The sequence below is a fragment of the Pavona decussata genome, unplaced genomic scaffold (genome assembly GCF_977016875.1).
Source record: "Pavona decussata unplaced genomic scaffold, jaPavDecu1.1 SCAFFOLD_315, whole genome shotgun sequence".
Lineage (NCBI taxonomy): Eukaryota > Metazoa > Cnidaria > Anthozoa > Scleractinia > Agariciidae > Pavona > Pavona decussata.
This window is the reverse complement of record NW_028145706.1, coordinates 288534-301730: the sequence shown is the minus strand read 5'-3', so window position 1 is coordinate 301730 and position 13197 is coordinate 288534. Positions and strand designations below refer to the sequence as shown.

The 13197-nt window shown below is 39.3% G+C and overlaps 1 protein-coding gene across 1 annotated transcript in view; it reads left to right on the top strand.

Moving 5' to 3' along the window:
- LOC146454077 (proto-oncogene tyrosine-protein kinase receptor Ret-like) overlaps positions 1-13197 on the top strand; it is a 118970-nt gene that overhangs the window by 71195 nt on the left and 34578 nt on the right. The window lies entirely within an intron of this gene.

Below are 13197 nucleotides of genomic sequence, written 5' to 3'. Positions count from 1 at the left end.
GTCCTATAATCACGGTTTATAAGGAGTCTTATAATCCCTGTTCATAAGGCGTCTTATAATCGCCGTTTTTAAGGAGTCTTATAATCGCGGTTTGTAAGGCGTCTTAAAATCGCGGTTTATAAGGAGTCTTATAATCGCCGTTTAGAAGGAGTTTTATAATCGCCGTTAATAAGGCGTCTTAAAATCGCGGTTTGTAAGGAGTCTTATAATCCCTGTTCATAAGGTGTCTTATAATCGCCGTTTATAAGGCGTCTTATAACCGCCGTTTATAAGGAGTCAATTGCAGTTTATGAGGCGTCTTAAAATCGCGGTTTATAAGGAGTCTTATAATCCCTGTTCATAAGGCGTCTTATAATCGCCGTTTATAAGGTGTCTTATAATCGCCGTTTATAAGGAGTCAATTGCAGTTTATGAGGCGTCTTAAAATCCCGGTTTATAAGGAGTCTTATAATCCCTGTTCATAAGGCGTCTTATAAGCGCCGTTTATAAGGAGTCCAAGGAGTCTTGGAGTCTTATAATCGCCGTTTATAAGGCGTCTTAAAATCGCGGTTTATAAGGAGTCTTACATTCGTGGTTTGTAAGGAGTCTTATAATCCCTGTTCATGAGGCATCTTATAATCGCGGTTTGTAAGGAGTCTTACATTCGCGGTTTGTAAGGAGTCTTACATTCGTGGTTTGTAAGGAGTCTTATAATCCCTGTTCATAAGGCGTCTTATAATCGCGGTTTATAAGGAGTCTTACATTCGTGGTTTGTAAGGAGTCTTATAATCCCTGTTTATAAGGCGTCTTATAATCGCGGTTTATAAGGAGTCTTATAATCGCAGTTTGTAAGGAGTTTTTTAATCGCCGTTTATAAGGAGTCTTATAATCGCGGTTTATAAGGCGTCTTATAATCCCTGTTCATAAGGCGTCTTATAATCGCGGTTTATAAGGAGTCTTACATTCGCGGTTTGTAAGGAGTCTTATGATCCCTGTTCGTAAGGCGTCTTATGATCGCGGTTTGTAAGGCGTCTTAAAATCGCGGTTTATAAGGCGTCTTAAAATCGCGGTTTATAAGGCGTCTTAAAATCGCGGTTGATAAGAAGTGTTATAATCGCGGTTTATAATTATAAGGCGTCTTATAATCGCCGTTTATAAGCCGTCTTATAATCGCCGTTTGTAATATGTCTGGATATAAGGCGTCTTAAAATCGCGGTTTATAAGGAGTGTTATAATGGCGGTTTGTAAGGCGTCTTATAAGCGCCGTTTATAAGGCGTCTTATAATCGCCGTTTACTATAAGGCGTCTTATAATCGCCGTTTATAAGGCGTCTTATAATCGCGGTTTGTAAGGAGTCTTATAATCGCCGTTTATAAGGCGTCTTATAATCGCGCATGTCTTATAATCGCCGTTTGTAATATGTTTTATAATCGCCGTTATATAAGGCGTCTTATAATCGCCGCTTATGAGAAGTCTTATAATCAAGGACTCTTACAATTCACGTTTATAAGGAATGTTGAAAGCCGTTAACTTATGTAAGGTCTTTTTTCAGTTATGTATTTATATAGGGTCGTTTGTTGGCACTGAGTTATATACGGTGGTCATTTGTTATATTACTAGCCCTTTTTATATAAGGGTCTGTGCCCAGCTACTGATAATGATCCCAAAAACCTTAACAACTGACCACCACCAAACTAGCATCTAAAAGCGATCTCCTGCGATGAAGTGACCGGCCTACCATAACCAGATTTAAGCAGCGAAAAGATCAACTGAACCGATTTTAGATCCGGCTACTTTGCGAGTGTTCATACCTGCGCATGTATAGCTCCCGAACTTTTGCGAAATTTTAAGCACTTCCCGTTTCGTAAGCACACAGGAGTCACAAGTCTTGTACCCGCTTTCCAGTGTTTATAATCTCGATTCCAAGCTGTCACTGATTGCGAGAGTTAAAGGTGACACTTCACGCGAGAAACGTCTAGCAGCGTTTTTCATCCCAATTTGTAAAACAATACTCTTTGAGCCGAAAGCTATTCTAAACAGATATTTTACTGCAACGAACGACTAGGTGGCCCTGTTGTCATTATTTTGTCCAACAATACTGGGAAAACAGCATTGCGCGGGAAAGTTTGTGTTCAGAACATGTGGGGACTCTGGAACTACAGTCGACTCCCGATAACTCGAACCCTCGCTAACTCGAACCTCGCGCTAACTCGAACCAATTTTCCTTTCCCTTCCGGTCATTTTCTATATAATTTTACCCTCGATAACTCGAAATCCCGAAAACTCGAACCTTTTTCAATTTCCCTTGAAGGTTCGAGTTATCGGGAGTCGACTGTACACTGATTTAGGTCGCTATAATCTCCCGGCCAAAAATTAACTGCATTCAGTATCGAAACGCACTTACTAGTCAGCGCCCTTTACAGCAAGGCTTCATCACCTACATTGATATTAAATCAAATGAATGTTACATTTCAACTACGCCATCATGTGGCAGAATTTTCTGTTCTTGGGCTATTATTTACCGTTAAATTTTTTGTCTCAAATTTCCCGCCAATTTTTTACTGTAAAATCTGTTGTTGTCTTTCTTCTCTCTATCGCAGGATTCGATCGAAATGCACTCGTCTCTTCTTAGCAAGGTATCACCTCTTAAATGAATAATTTGGACAACAATATGATAATCACGATTGATCCCTTTGCGCAAGAAATTCTGCCAAGTGTAGCCAGACCAGTGGGGAGCTTCTAATGATGAAACAAAACATTTGTACATTTTGGTCACCATTTCACCCAACTTTCTGAGTCAAAAAGCCTTTTCGATCAGACATGTTAGCGAAATGAACAACTAGGTGGCCCTGGTTTTATTTTTCTCATAAATTCCCTGCCCTTTTCTATCGCTGAAGCGTTCATGCATTATCCGCAGACATCACGCTTCATGCACTTAATATTATGGGGACCCTCGCAAACACATGTCAGAACTTCGACTGAATTTGTAAGTCGATTTTTCAACGAAACTAACCGCTAGGTAAATTCTGCACTAAAAGATTATTCTTAAATAACGATCAGTTTTCTGAAAAGGTTGGATAGTAGGTTGATTTTGTCACATAAATTCATCATGACCGGATGATATCAACAATCAGTTACACAACGCGACAAAAACTGTTACCGGTAAGTCCTTGATGTGGGGACCATCTAGTAACAAGTAGGCCCCAAAAAAATTACTTGCATTCGATCGAAATGCACTTACAAGACATTTATATTTTAAAATCACATCATTTACATTTGTTACATGGTATCGTGAGCAAAATATGTTACTGTCGAACTGAGTTATCGCAGTCTATACGATCGAAATGCACTCGTTGTCACTCGTTCCTTTTAGCAAAGCTTCATCTCTTAAAGCTAACCTATAAACCAGATTTCAGCAGGGAGAAAAACAAACATTTCAGATCCGGCTACTTTGCGAATGTTCATACCTACGCAAGTACAGCTCCCGAACTTTTGCGAAATTTTAAACACTTCGCATTTCGTAAGCACACAGGGGTCAAAAGGGGGTCACAAGTCTTGTACCCGCTTTCCGGTGTTTTTAATTTCGATCCCAAGCTATCACTGATGGCGAGAGTTGAAGGTGACACTTCACGCGAGAAAAGTCTAGCAGCGTTTTTCATCCCAATTTGTAAAACAATACTCTTTGAGCCGAAAGCTATTCTAAACAGATATTTTACTGCAACGAACGACTAGGTGGCCCTGTTGTCATTATTTTGTCCAACAATACTGGAAAACAGCATTGCGCGGGAAAGTTTGTGTTCAGAACATGTGGGGACTCTGGAACTACACTGAATTAGGTCGCTATAATCTCCCGGCCAAAAATTAACTGCATTCAGTATCGAAACGCACTTACTAGTCAGCGCCCTTTACAGCAAGGCTTCATCACCTACATTGATATTAAATCACATGAATGTTACATTTCAACTACGCCATCATGTGGCAGAATTTTCTGTTCTTGGGCCATTATTTACCGTTAACTTTTTTGTGTCAAATTTCCCGCCAATTTTTTTTACTGTAAAATCTGTTGTTGTCTTTCTTCTCTCTATCGCAGGATTCGATCGAAATGCACTCGTCTCTTCTTTGCAAGGTATCACCTCTTAAATGAATAATTTGGCCAACATTGTGATAATCACGACTGATCCCTTTACGCAAGAAATTCTGCCAAGTGTAGCCAGACCATTGGGGAGTACGATGGTAATGGGCTCCTGACAAAACATTTGTACATTTTGGTCACCATTTCACCCAACTTTCTGAGTCAAAAAGCCTTTGTGATCAGATATGTTACCGAAATAAACAACTAGGTGGCCCTGGTTTTATTTTTCTCATAAATTCCCAGATTTTTTCTATCGCTGAAGGGTTCATGCATTATACGCAGACATCACGCTTCATTGCACTAAATATTATGGGGACCATCCCGAACACATGTCAGAGCTTCGACTGAATTTGTAAGTCGATTTTTTACCGAAACTAACCGCTAGGTAAATTCTGCACTAAAAAAATTCTTAAATAACGATCAACTTTTTGAAAAGGTTGGATAGTTAGTTCACTTTGTCATATAAATTCATCATGATGATAATAATAACAATCCGTTACACAGCGCGACAGAAAATGTTACCGGTATGTCCAGACCATGTGGGGACCATCTAGTAACAAGTAGGCCCCAAACAAATTACCTACATTCGATCAAAACGCACTTACTAGACATTCATATTTTAAAATTACATCATTTACATTTGTTACGTGATATCGTGAGCAAAATTTGTTACTGTCGAAGTTATCGCAGTCTATCTGTTACAGGATTCGATTGAAATGGACTCGTCCCTTATAGCAATGCTTCATCTATTAAAGCTATTATTTGGTCAGACTTTGTGCTAATCGCAATTGCTACATTTGCCCTAGAAATTTTGCAGAGTGTAGCCAGACCACTAGTGAAACAGAACAGCTGCACATTTTGGTCACCATGCATTTCAATTGATTTTCCGAGTCGAAAAAGGCTTTTCGATCAGATACTTTACAGAAACGAGCAATTAGATGGTTCTGGTTTTATTATCATTTTTTTTGAAAGATAAATTTCCTTCAGTTTTCTGTCGGCGACTTGTTCATTGTGACATTGTGTTATACGCACTGGTGGATGTCGAGAAAAAACTAATCCGGTTTTTCGTCACAGTTTTATCCGAATTTCTGAGTCAAATTGTTCGCCTAAACTAATGACTAGGTAAATTATGAACACCTCACCTATAACATAGCGATCTGTTTTCATTAAAGGCTCCTTAGTTTCGCTTCACAGCATAAATTCACCATAATACTCACAGCAATCAGTTAATTACACTGCGTAAAGGTTTTGTGTTCAGACCCTTGTGGGGACCCTATTTAACAGTAGGCTCTAAATCCCCCAAAACGTATTCAACAGGACAACGTAGCGCAGAGAATTAACAACTTAGGGTCCTTAGGAACATAACGATTTATAGCTTACCCGTATAGCCTAGCTAAGCGTTCCTCGTGAACTGCTCTGCTGTGTGGTACATGTAATGCGTCACCGAACCGACAACAAAAAAATTCTAGCCAAAATACTTGGCAGTAGAGATAATTCACTGTCACGAAGTAACATTTTGCACTTGGTTCAGATCTTATCTACATTATGGGGACTCGAATAAAGCATTATCTTAGTAAATCCATTGATAAATTCATTGCAATGTCTCAGATAAAAAAAAGTCCTTTCATCTTTCTTATCTTTGAACAAGTTTCAATCACCTTTGGTCCCCTTAATTTTCCATTGCTCCAGAATCGAAGAAGTGGGGACCGTACTATACAAACAAAAAAAATTCTCCTTTAATCTTTCTTATCTTTGAAAGTTCACCGGCTGGCGGTTGCGTTGGTCCTCTTAAGTCCGTGGCATGTTTTCACGACATTGGCTCACGGACACACAAGATAACATTAAAGTCAAACGGAACAAACTGAGCTGTCAGCCAAAAACAAACCGCCAGTGAACGTTGAGTCAACCTATTTAGCTAATGGAAGCATTTTCAGCCCTTTACCACCTTTTCCTTCACATGTGGCTGTTTTGGCTTGCATTGTTTTCCTTATCAGCAAAGCAAAATTAACCAATGGTTCACTCTTCCTTCTGAAAGTAATTAAGCTGCGAGAACAAGATGTCAACCTTGATCAAAATGACGTGAAAAGAAATTTTCGTTATTAACTCAGAAGAACACGACGGTTCGTTTCTCAGAATATCTTTTAGGACGTGTTTTACAGATAATACTAGACATTTCTTTGGCGAAACATAATTTATTGTTTAGAGTATGAAACTAGTATCAGTTATTCGAGACTATAAAACGGCGCTCGAGTTAAATTGACTTCGAGAATACGAATGCAGCAACAATATTGTTCTGCAGGGAATAAACGTTTGAGACTAACAAATCGTTTTAAAAACCTTTACAAGAACCACCATCAAACTAGCATCGAAAAGCGATCTCCTGCGATGAAGTGACCGGCCTAGTATCACCAGATTTAAGCAGGGAGAAAATCAAACATTTTAGATCCAGCTACTGTGCGAATGTTCATACCTGCACATGTACAGCTCCCAATTTTTTTTTTGCGAGGTTTTAAGCACTTCGCGTTTCGTAAGCACACAGGGGTAACAAGTCATGTACCCGCTTCCCGGTGTTTATAATCCGGATCCTAAGCTGACTCATGGCGAGAGTTTGAGGTGACACTTCAAGCGAGAAAAGTCTAGCAGCGCTTTTCATCACAATTTGTAAAACAAGACTTTTGGAGCCGAAAGCTATTCTAAACATATATTTTACTGCAACGAACGACTAGGGGGCTCTGTTGTCATTTGTCCAATAATAGAAAACAGCATTGCGCGAGACAATTTGCGTTTAGAACATGTGGGGACTCTGGAACTACACTGAATTAGGTCACTGTATCTCCCGGCCAAAAATTACCTGCGTTCAGTATCGAAACGCACTTACTAGTTAGCGCCCTTTACAGCAAGGCTTCATCACCTACATTGATATTAAATCACATGAATGTTACATTTTAATTACGCCATCGTGTGGCAGAATTTTCTGTTCTTGGGCCATTATTTACCGTTAACTTTTTTGTGTCAAATTTCCCGCCAATTTTTTTTACTGTAAAATCTGTTGTTGTCTTTCTTCTCTCTATCGCAGGATTCGATCGAAATGCACTCGTCTCTTCTTTGCAAGGTATCACCTCTTAAATGAATAATTTGGCCAACATTGTGATAATCACGATTGATCCCTTTGCGCAAGAAATTCTGACTAGTGTAGCCAGACCAGTGGGGAGCTTACGAATGATAAAACAAAATATTTGTACATTTTGGTCACCATTTCACCCAACTTTCTGAATCAAAAAGCCTTTGTGATCAGATATGTTAGCGAAATGAACAACTAGGTGGCCCTGGTTTTATTTGTCTCATAAATTCCCTACCCTTTTCTATCGCTGAAGCGTTCATGCTTTATACGCAGATATCACGCTTCATGCACTAAATATTATAGGGTCCCTCGCGAACACATAATAATAATAATAATAATAATAATAATAAGAAGAAGAAGAAGAAGAAGAAGAAGAAGAAGAAGAAGAAGAAGAAGAAGAAGAAGAATCGTTATTGTGCTCTATTGTGCTTACAGATGTCTGAACTTCGACTTAGCTCTTTTTCACCTTACCTCAGTCCTATATGTAGAGTCTTCTTTTTTATTTGCCATGTTCCTGACTCCCACCCTCTTTTTCGATTACTCCTGCTCGCATTTTGTACTTTTTATCTGGCTGCCCACATTTGTGCGACTCCCGCTACCCGCCCTTAGGGCTCTCGCCTGATTACATGTATAAAGGACACCAAAAGGAGTAAGTTAAGTCGACATTCAAATGAATCAGGTTTCCCTCAAAGCATACTATAAATGCAATAACACAGGGAAGAAGGAATACAAAAGGATTCTTAGAGAAGCTGTTCGATGGTTTTACTTAATATGTTTGTGTTAACTTAAACAATCTTTTAACATTTTGAAATATGTTAATTAGCGAGGGCTTTGTACAGGAACAGAAAAGTTTCACTTTGTGCAAGTACTATTTTGGAAAAGAGGTCAAGAGAGAGTAGAGAAGAGTAAAGAAGAGAGAGGAGCAACTTCTGTCATATTTGTAGTAATAATCATTATCTGAACCACCTCGAGTTACGGAAACTGGTAGTAAGTTACTGGACTCAATTATTACCAACTTTGCGCTCTTTTTGTACAATCATTGTTTTATTTTTGCCAAAATTGGGGCTTCTCTTATAGAGAGGGATTGTTAAACGCACAGGTTTGGGATTTGTCGAATCAAAGGTCAAGGCATTAATAATCATACTTTTTTGTCTTTATTCGTTCTGATCAATGTAAACATCAATACCATCAACAGGATATGCCGGAGGGTATCCCTATCGAGGGTATCTCCTTATTAAATCAAAGCAATTCAACTCAAATCAAATGTTTGTTTTTGATGAGAGGGGAAAACCGGAGTACCCGGGGAAAAATCTAACCCGCAATCAGGCCATTGGCGATTGGTGGAAGGCGAGTGCTCTGACACTGCGCCAATCCTACTCTACAGAGTTGTGACTGGTAGAGATGCCTATAGACGACTGTAATGATGTTCACGCTGCTTACCGGGCCTTGTTTCAGCGATTCGCAAAACTGTTGATAAAAACATCTGTTAGAAGACTGTGACTATCCGTCCGAAGTACAAACCGTTAATGAATGGCGACGTTCGAAATGCGATTGCTAAAATTAACAAAGAGTTCGTTTGGGTCATCCAAGTCAATTGAGTCAGTTGTGTCCTTAAAGTCAGTTGGATCATCCAAGTCAATTGAGTCATTTGGGTCGTTAAGGCCTTTTTAGTCCTTGTGACCTTTGCCTTTGACCATTGACCTTGAAACTTGGTGACCATGTAGTCCTTGACGGTTTAACTTAGGTCAAGGGGGGAAGTGATCAGAAATCAAAAGCCAGGAGAGTCAAAAGTGACTTTTTTGCTGGGTCAAAGTGCCTCTCAACAAATTTGAAGTTGGGAACATGTTCTTAGAGAGGATGATGAGAAAGAGAGCGCCAGATTAGCACTTGTGACCTTTGCTTTTAACTTGTGACCTTGGAACTTGGTGACCGTATTGCCCTTGACGAGTGGACTTAGCTCAATAAGTAAAAAGGTCAAAGGTTAAAAGCAAAGGTCATGGAGCATATTTTTCTTCCTCCTGACCTTTGGTTTTGACCTTCACCTTGTCGCTAAAGTATAGTAGGCTTCTTTATGCTGTTAACATCTCCTCCAATTTTCATGGTCATTGATTAAAACCCGAGCTCAGGAGAGTAAAAAGTAGTTTTTTTCTAGGAAAAGATACGATGCGTTTTTAGTCCCTGTGACCTTTGCTTTTGACTGTTGACCTTGAAACTTGGTGACCATATAGTCCTTCACGGTTGAACTTAGGTCAAGGAGGAAATCAGTCAAAGGTCAAAAGCCATGGACGTGGCTTTTATTTTTCTTTCCCCTGACCTTTGGTTTTGACATTTGACCTTGTTGCTAACGTATGTTACGCTTCTTCATGCTGTTAATGTCTCATCCAATTTTCATGGTCATTGATTAAAATTCAAAACCAGGAGAGTCAAAAGTGCCTTTTATATATGGGTAAGAATGCCTCTTCACAAATTTGAAGTTGGGAACATGTCCTTAGAGAGGATGATGAGAAAGAGAGCGCCAGATTAGCACTTGTGACCTTCGCTTTTAACTTGTGACCTTGAAACTTGGTGACCGTATTGCCCTTGACGAGTGGACTTAGCTCAGAAGGTGAAAAGGTTAAAGGTTAAAAGCAAAGGTCGTGGGGCATATTTTTCTTCCTCCTGACCTTTGGTTTTGACCTTTCACCTTGTCGCTAAGGTATGGTAGGCTTCTTTATGCTTTTAACATCTCCTCCAATTTTCATGGTCATTGATTAAAACCCGAGCTCAGGAGAGTAAAAAGTAGTTTTTTTCTAGGAAAAGATACGATGCGTTTTTAGTCCCTGTGACCTTTGCTTTTGACTGTTGACCTTGAAACTTGGTGACCATATAGTCCTTCACGGTTGAACTTAGGTCAAGGAGGAAATCAGTCAAAGGTCAAAAGCCATGGACGTGGCTTTTATTTTTCTTTCCCCTGACCTTTGGTTTTGACATTTGACCTTGTTGCTAACGTATGTTAGGCTTCTTTATGCTGTTAATGTCTCATCCAATTTTCATGGTCATTGATTAAAATTCAAAACCAGGAGAGTCAAAAGTGCCTTTTATATGGGTAAGAATGCCTCTTCACAAATTTGAAGTTAGGAACATGTCCTTAGAGAGGATGATGAGAAAGAGAGCGCCAGATTAGCACTTGTGACCTTGAAACTAGGTGACCGTATTGCCCTTGACGAGTGGACTTAACTCAGGAGGTAAAAAGGTCAAAGGTTAAAAGCAAAGGTCGTGGGGCATTTTTTTCTTCCTCCTGACCTTTGGTTTTGACCTTTCACCTTGTCGCTAAGGTATGGTAGGCTTCTTTATGCTGTTAACATCTCCTCCAATTTTCATGGTCATTGATTAAAACCCAAGCAGGAGAGTGAAAAGTAGTTTTTTTCTGGGTCAGAATGTCTCTTCACAAATTTGAAGTTGGGAACATGTCCGTAGAGAGGATGATAAGAAAGAACGGGCAAGATTAGCATAATTAATTTGCACTAATCTGCAAAATGGAAGTCACCATGATACGTTTTGTCTGGGTTGGAATGCCACTTTTCGCCAATGTGGAGTTAGCAACGATGAGAAAGGCCGGGTAGTTTACCGATCTGCATCAATCTGCCAATTTTCACCAATTTGGAAAATACGTTAGGCATGTCTTTAAAGACAGTGACGCGAAAGTGCGGGCTACATTTGTACAATTTTGTTGGATCGGCAAAATGGGCCATTCTTCGAAAGACCATGATGACAAAGCCCCGGCAAGATTAACACAAATCGTCACTTTCATTTGGGATAAAGTAGGCTTCTGGAGAGTTACGCTATAAGAAACTGGACCGAAATAGTATTTTCTTGTCGCATTTCCGAAATCGACCGTTCCGTAAAATTATCCCACTTCTCTTAAATTTAGACTGTCTGTTCCATGACATTTTAATTCAACGCAAACGTTTAGTTTTTACACGAGCACAGGTTAAATTAAGCTCAGTCAGGATAACAACGTGTATTTACATTGTAAACGTAAACAAGAGTAAAATCACCAACACTTGTTATCAGTTCATCCGTGATACGAGTCATTTTGCTTGTTTTGAAATTTGTTGAATAGACGAATTTTTATATAAGAGGTATATGTGTTGATAGATCTGAAGTTTTAACGGTCGGTTCTAACAAATAGATTCCATTTTGGCCGTGCGCACCTTATTGCTGAACGTGGAGAAGACGTCAAAATATGGCAAGAACAAAGAAGTACGCTAATGAACCTCAGGCGAGTAGCGTGTCTGATATTATTGCCGCATTTTGACATCTTCTATGCGGTACACACGGTCCCCGAATGGAATGAATTTGTTATATACCTTAATGCTAAGATTCTCTAAAGTGAGCTTCATACCAAGTGCTTTCACAAACGTTGTAAACTGTAAAGAACTCCTTAGGATGAAGAAGTTGCAAATTAGCATACTGAACTTCAAAGAAGTTTGGAAACAGCTTTCTCAAAGTAACCTTTATTCTACTAGCTCATTTCTGCTTCCAATAAATCGACTGTTTGTGGGGAGGAGCGTTGCGTGACGACACTAAAATCGCGCTTCGTGTAATTGCAACACGATATCCCCGTAAGATTAATGAATAGCATAAATTGATAAAAGACACTTAAATTTGTAGCCTCCCACGCAGTGCTTAGTGATTGGCTTTAAAAATTCGCGCCACTTTCTTAACCAATCAGAAGTAAAACCAAAACCAATCGTGACTGTCGTCGTAGGAGGCTAGCGCGAGCAAGTCACGATTGGTTTTGGTTTTACTTCTGACTGGTTAAGAAAGTGGCGCGAATTTTTAAAGCCAATCACTAAGCACTGTTAACGCAAATTGCCTCGACACTCAAGTGAAACCAGCTCTGTGATAAAAAAAAAAGGTGATGTTCCGCCTTGAAAATTGGCTCGTGCGAGAGACTACTTAAAATTTTCACACAGAATCATTGTAACAAGAAAGGAGCTGTATTTATTTGGTATAGAACGCAACAGTGCATTCGTGTAATGTCAGGTGTCTGACTCAATTAGCCATTCTTTCATTTACCGTCGATAATCCAAAAATAATTTTCTCTGAAGTCATTAGCGGTTCAACAAAGAAAATGACACTTCCTACTCACTGAACATAACTGAATTACTTTTGGAAAATTACCAATAAATCTTGTCCCTGTTTGCCTGCTAATAAAATATCGCATGGAAGGATTTTAGGTCAATAGGAAAATTCATCACAGATACGTCCAGATAAGTGGAAAGTAAGTCATGGGCTTGGCATAAAACGTTTATAACCCGCATGGTTTCCCATAAATTAAATGTCAAAATAATTCGATTATGCTGACTTGGCGTCGGCAAGGTTTGTTTTTAATTGGGTTCACCCCTGCACACTCATGGGGACCGGCATGGACATGGAAACACACCAACGAAGTGGGGTCTGTTCAATTCAAATTATGGGGACATTTCAGGTCCCCGCAGAAAAACTCCTCATAGGTACATAGTTCTTTGAAAATAACCTTCAGAATGAGGTGTACTGTAGGGTCCTAATAAGTTGGTCACAGAACCTCATAAGTTGGTTCACGGCACATTAAAAAGTGCCCAAGGAAACCACTACTTACGATACTTATTCTACTCAAAGAAGACATTATGTTGAATGTAGGTATCTGTTGTATTTAATATGTAGGTCGCGACTTAGCATTCTAATAAAAATTTAACAAGGAAACATTGTTCTTGATGTGTTGTAGTCTAGCCATGTGGGAAACAATATTTATTTCCTGGCTGCAAGAAAACCGAATCACTTTAAAAGTTTTATAGACGCTTGGGTAACATGCAACTCTCGGTTAAAGCGATTAAAATAGCTCGCAAAGAAATCAAATTATCTTATCAGGTAAACTGGCAAGACATGTTCATACATCTGGTCTCTATTTCTTAACTTCTCACTCATTTAAAAATAATAAGTA